This window comes from Podarcis bocagei (assembly GCF_964188305.1).
Source record: "Podarcis bocagei genome assembly, chromosome: 10".
Taxonomy (NCBI): Eukaryota; Metazoa; Chordata; class Lepidosauria; order Squamata; family Lacertidae; genus Podarcis; species Podarcis bocagei.
This window is the reverse complement of record NC_138135.1, coordinates 6164404-6174859: the sequence shown is the minus strand read 5'-3', so window position 1 is coordinate 6174859 and position 10456 is coordinate 6164404.

Sequence of the window (10456 nt, the reverse complement as noted above, 5' to 3'; positions counted from 1 at the left end):
AATACGATCAGCAGAAGACAAAGTAAAGTGCAAGTATAAACATGAAGAAGACCTGCAGAAGGGACATGGAAAAGACTTAAGAGCCTCGGATAGAAGATCACCAGGTTGATGGACTAGATGGAGTGGGTGGTAAGGCCTGACAAAACCCGAGACCAGGAAGAAGAGACGATGGATGAAGATTGGAAGAAAGTTTAAATATTCATTTCATAGAATCATAGAATCATAGAGTTGGAAGAGACCACAAGGGCCATCGAGTCCAAACCCCTGCCAAGCAGGAAACACCATCAGAGCACTCCTGACATATGGTTGTCAAGCCTCTGCTTAAATTTAGAGAATTATTGTAAAATTAATGAGTGTTAGAAAAAATGTTGTAATGAAACTATTTGGCTTTAGTAGCAATGCTATAAGGAATTATGTATAAATAAGTTTTAAGTTTTAAGCTTTAGGGCTTTTTATGGTAAGATAAGGTTAAAATAAATTAAGGTAATTTAATAACAGAACATAGTGAAAGATGGAAAGGATTTGCTGAGATAATTAATAACTAGAATACAAAAAAGGGAGGTGTGAGGAGGTTGATGAAACAAGTTAACGAAAGATAAAGATTTGGGAATATTGGATTTGTTTTTAATTTTTTTGTTTGCTTTTGTTTTTGGTTTTGATGTATTGTGTGTTTTGTTTTAACTTTTTTCTTTTTATTGACTTGTATTGTTTAATTCCTTTTTTTGACTCTCTTTTTTCCTTTTCCTTTTTTTCTTTGTAATTTTAAATTCTCAATAAATATATTTTAAAAAAAAGAATTTCAACCCTATGAAAACTCAACAACATCAATCTTTTTTAAAAAAAACTTTGGGGTAAAATCCTTTTAAAAAAGGTCAATAACTTTGGTTGGCCCTTCGGTCGGCCCTCACGGCCCTTCACTTCATCAAATCTGGCCCTCTTTCAAAAAAGTTTGGACACCACTGGAAGGGACACCATGAGGTTTGTATGAAACAAAGATTAAAGTTTCCTTAAAGATAAGTGAAAGGTTCTTGGCTACTAGCATAGAAGCAGCGACCATATGGAGGAAAAGTTCAGTACATATGAACATGGGAGTCATTTTGGACTCACAGCTGTCCATGGAGGCGCAGGTTAATTCTGTATCCAGGGCAGCTGTCTACCAACTCCACCTGGTACGCAGGCTGAGACCCTACCTGCCCGTGGACTGTCTCGCCAGAGTGGTGCATGCTCTAGTTATCTCCCGCTTGGACTACTGCAATGCGCTCTACGTGGGGCTCCCTTTGAAGGTGACTCGGAAACTACAGCTAATCCAGAATGCGGCAGCTAGACTGGTGACTGGGGGCAGCCGCCGAGACCACATAACACCGGTCTTGAAAGACCTACATTGGCTCCCAGTACGTTTCCGAGCACAATTCAGAGTGCTGGTGTTGACCTTTAAAGCCCTAAACGGCCTCGGCCCAGTATACCTGAAGGAGCGTCTCCACCCCCATTGTTCTGCCCGGATACTGAGGTCCAGTGCCGAGGGCCTTCTGGCGGTTCCCTCACTGCGAGAAGCAAAGCTACAGGGAACCAGGCAGAGGGCCTTTTCGGTAGTGGCGCCTGCCCTGTGGAACACCCTCCCATCAGATGTCAAAACGATAAACAACTACCTGACATTCAGAAGACATCTTAAGGCAGCCCTGTTCAGGGAAGTTTTTAATGTATGATATTTTAGTGTTTTTTGGTTTCTATGGAAGCCGCCCAGAGTGGCTGGGGAAGCCCAGCCAGATGGGCGGGGTACAAATAATAAATTTTTTATTATTATTATTATTATTATTATTATTAGCAGTTGGGTCATGCCAATGGCCTATCTAGTGAAATCCACAAGGACAGGGGAGTCCGACAGGGATGTCTCCTAGCACCCTTTCTGCCCAATTTTGATATAAATGATACTGTTCAAGAAGTAAGAGGTCTAGAATATTTTCCTGTTTCTGTTGAGGATGTCAAACTCGCAGTTCTTTTGTATGCCGACGGTACTGTTTTGATTTCTGCTACCTTAATTGGGATGTGGAGACTTTTGGGGAAGTTGAATGTCTTTTGCACAAAAGAGCAATTGACAGTCAATCTTTCTAAACCTAAAGTGGTGATTTTGGGGAAGAGGAGAAAACCTCACAGACCTCTAGATATGAACGCTTCTGGTTGCACACGCGCTGGATTACGAGCTGCGCTAACCCGGAAGTAGTTGCTCCCGGATGCAAACTTTGCCCCAGGGTGCGAGCGGAAATCGTGCACTGGAGGCCTGAACGCAGTGAGAGGCGCCCTTTCGCTAATGGCACCTCATGTTAAGAACAGTTTCAGGATAAGAATGGACCTCCAGAATGAATTAAGTTCCCAACCGGAGGTACTGTAAACCTATTGAACAACAATGCTATTAGAAGTACCTGAGCTTGGGTTTTAATTCAAAACTGTCCTGGAAGTCACACCTACTTGCAGTTAAACTGAAATCCTCGTACTCTATCCAATCCTCATACTCTATCCACTCCAGTTCAGGATGGGGGGAGCTTAGTAGCCCCCACAGTTGAAGTATTTCAAGAGAAGATAGTGCCACAATTATTGTACGGTGCAGAGATCTGCGGATATAAGAATCTCCTCCCGTCAGAACTCCTTCCTGAAATCACTGCTTTTTGTCTCCAAAGCTACACCCACCCCTTTTTTAAGAGCTGAAACAGGGCTAATAATCATAATCATATTATTTATTATTTATACCCTGCTCATCTGGCTGGGTTTCCCCAGCCACTCTGGGTGGCTGCCAACAAAAGATTAAAAATAGATTAAAACAGTCTCCCTCACCCTCAGCCCTCCAGTTGTTTTTGGCCTACAACTCCCATGATCCCTAGCTAGCAGGACCAGTGGTGAGGGATGTTGGGGATTGTAGTCCAAAACACCTGGAGGGCCGAGGTTGAGGAAGCCTGCATTAAAAACTTCCCTAAACAGGGCTGCCTTCAGATGTCTTCTAAATGTCAGATAGTTGTTTATTTCCTTGACATCTGATGGGAGGGCATTCCACAGGGCGGGCGCCACCACTGAGAAGGCCCTTCTCCTTACAAACCAGTGTGCATGTAGCTCTAGCCCTATACTGGATTAAACTGGCTAGCATGAGGCTCCCTTTAAAAAAATGCTTCCCAGAGCAATTGCAATTGCAAACCCACAAATAGGACTCTGAGTCCTCTCTCTTCCTCTGGCTTCCAGCAGCTGTTATTCAGAAACACTGCTTCCTCCAACTGATGTTTCTTCTTCCTTGTCTTTCTAGACTTGATGGACTGGAATGATAATCAATGTGATACTCAGAATTACTACATCTGCAAACTCCCGGTGTAGGAATGGGCTTAGGCAATTTCAGCGCTTTGGAGAACCAGACCAAGTTGCAGGTCCTTGTCTTCCACAGTTGCCCAAGTCCACCTGCCTGCCCAGTCGTCGCAGCTTTTGAGATCGCTCGTGAGCCAGACTTGCTCTTCTCTGTGTCGACACATCAATAAAGAGATTCTCCTACACATCGGCCTCTGTCTCCTTCAAAATGTCCGTGGGGATACCAGAGGACTCATAACATTTTTGGGGTGGAGAGGAATTACATCACCACAAACAAAACACACATATATTGGCCTGAATATAAGCCGCACCCGAATATAAGCCCCACCTTGAAAATTGGAGGGGGTGGAGAGAGAAAAAATAAATAAATACCTGAATATTAGCCGCTCTCTTCCTCGCTGTTCCTGGCTGCATACTGGGCGTGTGGGGGGGGGGGGAGCCGGGCTGCGTTGCTGGCGGCCTTTCCCTTTCCTCGTTCTCTCCGTTTCCCGACGGGGGCCTACGCGCAGGATGGGCGCCGTTTTGCCACGCTCCTGGTGCTGTTTACCCCGTGCTCCTGGCTTCATACAGTAAGGTCACGAATATAAGCCACACTTTAAGTTTTCATGTTTGGATTTTGGGGGGGAAGTGAGGCTTATATTATGACACGATACAGTGCAATAATCTTTATTGTCATTGTCCCATACAGAACAACAAAATTGAAAAAATCTACATAAGACATTCAAAAACCAAGAAGCCTGCTATCCCAACTATCCCAACCTGGTTAGCCCCCTAAAAACTCTGCTGCCCCATTTTTAAATACAATATACTCCCATAGAGACTACCATACACTGTGTTTAAAACCAAAATCGCATTTGGATAGAAATTGTTTCTCAGTCGTCTAGTCCAAGTCTTTATAATCCTGGACCTTTTTCCAGAAGGCAGAAGCTGAAAGAGATCATTTCCCGGGTGCGCACTATCCTGTGCTATCCCTGCAGCTTTCTTATGATACCTGGAAGTGTAGATTTGATCCAAGGTGGGAAGAGTGCACCCAATTATTCTCTCCACAGTCTTCCCAACCCTGGACAGCATTGTTTTTTGCCTGACCGTGCAGCTCCCAAACCACACACACTGGCCATAAATTAATATACTCTCAACAGTACAATGGTAAAATGCCATCAACAGGTCCTTTGAGAGATTGTTTTCCCGGAGGATTCTCAGAAAATATAACCTCTGCTGTGCTCTCTTCATCAGGTCTTCGCTGTTTTCTCCCCAGGTTAGATCATCTCTCAACTCCATTCCCAGAAATCGAAACACCAAGACCCTTTTCCACACACTTCCCCTCAATAATGAGTGGCTGAATAGTCAATTTACATTTCCTAAAGTCCACAATAATCTATTTTTTCTTTAAGTTAAGGAGCAAGTTGTTTTTCCTGCACCACTCCCCCAATGGTATAACACCGGAGGCCGTGAAGGTCACCAACTTAGTTGGCTTTCAAAGGGGATGGGAGAGATTGGCGGAGGAGAGTCTTAGCAGCCAGGATGGCCATGCTCAAGCTCCACAGCCAGAGGCATGAATGTTTCTGAATCCCAGCTGGTAGAACTACGGCAGGAGGGGAGAGGATCCTGCTCACAGGCTTCCCACTGGGGCATCTGGCTGGCCCCTCTGAGAACAGGATGCTGGGGCAGATTAAGGTTACCAGATTTCTTTCAATGAATCCGGGGACTTCAATGGATTTTGTATGGGGACTGATCTGTAAATCCAGGGACTGTCTCCGGGAAACGGGGACGTCTGGTAACCTTGGACTAGATGGGCCATTGGCCTGATCCAGCATACTCTTCTTGTGTTTTTAATTTGACTATAAACAGTCCTGCTACTACTAGTGGATGCACAGAAATAATGGGAAACCCCTAAGTAATCATGGAGAAGATGCATAGAAACAAGCAGCCCTACCCACCAAGTATAGAAACACAGTATCATAAAATGGTAGAGTTGGAAGGGACCCCAGGGGTCATCTAGTCCAACCCCCCGCAATGCAGGAATCTCAACTAGAGCATCCATGACAGACAGCCACCCAACCTCTGCTTAAAAACCTTTTAACACCCCCAGTTTGAGGTCTGCTGGATTCTTGTGTTTCACACACCTGTCGGGAGTTTCTTGGGTTCTTCTGTGTTGCAAGTGCTGGCTGGATGCCAGGTGCAGGTAGTGGGAGACTCTCAGCCGCTCTGCATTAATCATGAGTAATGTCCAGTGCACTTGATTACATCAAGACAGGCTATAAAAGCCATAGGTGGGAGGGGCCCGGTGAGCTTCTGCCCAGATCAAAGGACCTGATGCTGGGAGGCCGACGGTCGGGGTCTTTCTCCTGCTGCTCTACCTGGGGCTCCGGGCAGCTGAAGGGGAGATTGGGTAGCCCCTGTCCCGTATATTTTATCTTATGCTTTGTATGCCTGCTGTTTATTTGTTAATAAAATGGTTTTGGTTCCCCTTCTACCTCCTCATTCCTTTTGTCCTGATATCCTTGGAAAGAACTGCTGTATTTGGCAGCACATGGTGCCCAGAACTGTACACAGTATTCCAGGTGTTATCCGACCAAGACAGAATAGAGTGAGACTATGAATTCACTGTGCCTCTGGAAATTCAAAGGTTTAGTAAACTCAACTGCCAGATTCTTCTGGCTTGGACAGTACTGCAGCTGCACCAAGCCTAACTAGATCAAAGGGATGTCTAGGTGTATGGTTCTGGCCTTAAACTGCCCAGACTCTGCCAACTTCAAGCAGGGTTGATTGTCCTCTCACACAGTGACTGGCAAACAACAATCCCCGCAGAGTTCTTGAACCAAACAGACATAGAATTCCACTTCCCGGCAAAGCTCAGACACCGCACTGAATACAGCTTCAGTAAAGGAAAGCACAATGAGACTTTGGTTCCGGGACTTCCACCCAACTAAAGAGTCCCCAAACTTTATTACCATCCCAGTCACAGACTTCCTGTCATCCAGATTTGCCCAATCGCTATCTGTGCAGCACATCAGCTTGGCGTCTCCCTTAGCTGACAGTTTGAGACAGAAATCCTTGGTACCCTTTGATACCATTGCAGGCCTGCACACTTGGGTTTTTAGCTTCCATGCTGAGCAGATTCGTAGCAAAAGCTATGTCAGGTCTGCTCCACTGGGATAGATACAACAGACTACCCAGAGCTGACTGAAAGATCTCAGCATTTTTGAACTCAGCGCATTGTACTTGCTGACTGTTTTCCACCTAGCTTGTCTCCATGGGTGTTCTGACCCCTGCACATTCAGACATTCTGAACTTCTCAAGCCACTGCTCAATCTTGCCTTTTTGACTGAGCATGAAGCTTCCGTTTTCATACGTCTCTATCTGGACTCCTAGGTAAACTTTCACTGAACCTAGGTTCCTGAGTTGCAACCCTTTTCCAAGCCTTGTGGCAAAGCCTTGAACCTGCTTCTCTGTCCTTGCCACATGAGCTATATCATCCGCAAAGATCAAGACCAGTTCTTGTGACTCTCCTGACCCTTTCAGGTACAGGCAGTTGTCAGCAAGACTCCTCTTGAGACCTAAACTCTCTAAGACTTCATTCAGACACAAGTTGCAGTTCCTGGCCACCTGTTTCAGTCCGTAAATGGACTTGTGAAGTTTCCACATTGCATCTGGCCTATTGCCCTCAAACCCTGGAGGAGGAAGCATGTACAGATACTCTTGGAAGTCTGAGTTCAAGTAGGCTACATCCACATCAAAGTGATGCACTTGATGACCTCTCTGTGCAGCAATGGCTAACAGCATGCGCAGAGTTTCACTCCAGGAAGTAGGAGCATACACCTCGGTTTAATGCAGCCTCTGGCTACCAGCCTAGCCTTGTACTGTGATTCTCCAGTTCCTGTGGGTTTAAGATGGTAAACCCAACAGCTGCTCACGGACTGCTTACCTGCTAGCAGTGTCGTGATGGAGAACGCACCTAGAGACTCCATTCAGTTCATCTCCTTCTGCATTGCCTCTTGCCATTTCCTGGGTTCTGTTTCAGGCAATTTCTGAACTTCCTCATAACTCTCAGGTTCACAGTGAGCTACACCAACCTACACTCTAGTGAACTCAAACCTGTAGGGGGGTTTACCCTTAGTGGCGCGAGTTGAACGCCTCAGCACAACTTCAGGTACCCCCTCTAACCCACTAGGGCCAGCTAGAGTGTCCTTGGCTTCAGATAACTCCCCCTCTGACTTTCTGTGCCTCCTAACTTCTCAACTGGACTTGTGGGTGAGGAAGGCGCACTCTTTTCCTCTAACTTGACAACTTTAGGAGATGCCCTTGGCTGTTCCTGCTCTCGGTCTGGACTCTGAACCTTAGCAGCACTATCAGTTTCTAACTCTCCCTCATCATCAGAGGCAAGCAGCCTCTCTGAAAGAACATCAGGATTCCCATGTATGCATTTCCACCCACTCTGCTCACAGAACTCAGCACACCTGCTGACTAGAACCCTGGACTGATTGCCTTCTGGATAGGCAAACCTCCCCCCCACTTGGTTCCTGCCTTATACCCACAGAAGATCATCCTTCGGGACCTAGGTCCACCTTTTCTGTGCTTGGCCTTTGGCACAAGGACCCAAGTCTCACAACCAAATACACGTGAGGAATTCACCTTGGACTTCCAGGTTAGCGTGATCAGCAAATGGCGGATTCCCTCCGAGCTCCGGAGGGAATCGGCTCGGTGGAAGAGGGGTCTGCAATAGGTCTTACAGGAAAAGGCAGGGGGTGAGAAGGTGAGAAATGGCTTAGTCATGTATAATGAGATAAGAATCCAATGTCTTTGTTCAAACCAGGTCTCTCCATGGTTTTAAGATTGGTAATGAGTTGCAATTCAGCAGCTTCTCTTTCCAGTCTATTCCTGAAATTCCTTTGTAGTAAAACAGCTACTTTGAGATCTTGTATAGAATGTCCTGGGAGATTGAAGTGTTCTCCTACTGGTTTCTCTGTTTTGTGATTCTTGATGTCTGATTTATGTCCGTTTATTCTTTGGTGTAAGGTTTGGCCTGTTTGTCCAATATAGAGAGCTGTATTGTATCATAATATAAGCCTCACTCCCCCCCCCCAATCCAAACATGAAAAGTTAAAGTGCGGCTTATATTCGCGACCTTACTGTATGAAGCCAGGAGCGTGGCAAAACGGCACCCATCCTGCGCGTAGGCCCCCGTCGGGAAAGGGAGAGAGCGAGGAAGGGTAAAGGCCACCAGCAACGCAGCCCGGGTCCCCCCCACGCGCCCAGTATGCAGCCAGGAACAGCAAGGAAAGGAGCGGATAATATTCAGGTATTTTTCTCTCTCCCCACCCCCTCCAAGGTGCAGCTTATATTCGGGCCATTATGTATGTGTTTTGTTTGTGGTGATGTAATTTCTCTTCACCCCAAAAATGTTACGTGTCCTCTGGTATCCCCACGGACATTTTGAAGGAGACAGAGGCCGATGTGTAGGAGAATCTCTTTATTGATGTGTCGACACAGAGAAGAGCAAGTCTGGCTCACGAGCGATCTCGAAGGCTGCGACGGCTGGGCAGGCAGGTGGACTTGGGCAACTGTGGAAGACAAGGACCTGCAACTTGGTCTGGTTCTCCAAAGCGCTGAAATTGCCTAAGCCCATTCCTACAGCGGGAGTTTGCAGATGTAGTAATTCTCATTATCACATTGATTATCATTCCAGTCCATCAAGTCTAGAAAGACAAGGAAGAAGAAACATCAGTTGGAGGAAGCAGTGTTTCTGAATAACAGCTGCTGGAAGCCAGAGGAAGAGAGAGGACTCAGAGTCCTATTTGTGGGTTTGCAATTGCGATTGCTCTGGGAAGCATTTTTTTAAAGGGAGCCTAGTATTACTCATTCTAGCCAGTTTAATCCAGTATAGGGCTAGAGCTACATGCACACTGGTTTGTAAGGATAAGGGCCTTCTCAGTGGTGGCACCCGCCCTGTGGAATGCCCTCCCATCAGATGTCAAGGAAATAAACAACTATCTGACATTTAGAAAAAATCTGAAGGCAGCCCTGTTTAGGGAAGTTTTTAATGACTGATGTTTTAATGCAGGCTTCCTCAACCTCGGCCCTCCAGGTGTTTTGGACTACAATTCACAACATCCCTCAGTACTGGTCCTGCTAGCTAGGGATCATGGGAGTTGTAGGCCAAAAACAACTGGAGGGCTGAGGTTGAGGGAGACTGTTTTAATGTATTTTTAATCTTTTGTTGGAAGCTGCCCAGAGTGGCTGGGGAAACCCAGGAGATGAGCAGGGTATAAATAATAAATAATAAATTAAGATTATGATTATTAGCCCTGTTTCAGCTCTTAAAAAGGGGGCGGGTGTAGCTTTACAGACAAACAGCAGTGATTTCAGGAAGGAGTTCTGACGGGAGGAGATTCTTATATCCGCAGATCTCTGCACCGTACAATAATTGTGGCACTATCTTCTTTTGAAATACCTCAACTGTGGGGGCTACTAAGCTCCCCCCGTCCTGAACTCTGGAAAACCGTAATAAATAGTTGATAGAGTATGAGGATTTCAGTTTAACTGCAAGTAGGTGTGACTTCCAGGACAGTTTTGAATTAAAACCCAAGCTCAGGTACTTATAATAGCATTGTTGTTCAATAGGTTTACAGTGGTACCTCCGGTTAGGAACTTAATTCGTTCTGGAGGTCCATTCTTATTCTGAAACTGTTCTTAACATGAGGCGCCATTAGCGAAAGGGCACCTCTCACTGCATACAGGCCTCCGGTGTGCGATTTCCACTCGCACCCTGGGGCAAAGTTTGCATCCGGGAGCAACTACTTCCGGGTTACCACAGCTGGTAATCCGACGCATGCCCTACCAAAAGCGTTCATATCTAGAGGTATCTGTGAGGTTTTCTCCTCTTCCCCAAAATCAGCACTTTAGGTTTAGAATGATTGACTGTCAACTGTTCTTTTGTGCAAAAGACATTCAACTTCCCCAAAAGTCTCCACATCCCAATTTAGGTAGCAGAAATCAAAACAGTACCGTCGGCATACAAAAGAAATGCGAGTTTGACATCCTCAACAGAAACAGGAAAATATTCTAGACCTCTTAGTTCTTGAACAGTATCATTTATATCAAAATTGGGCGGAAA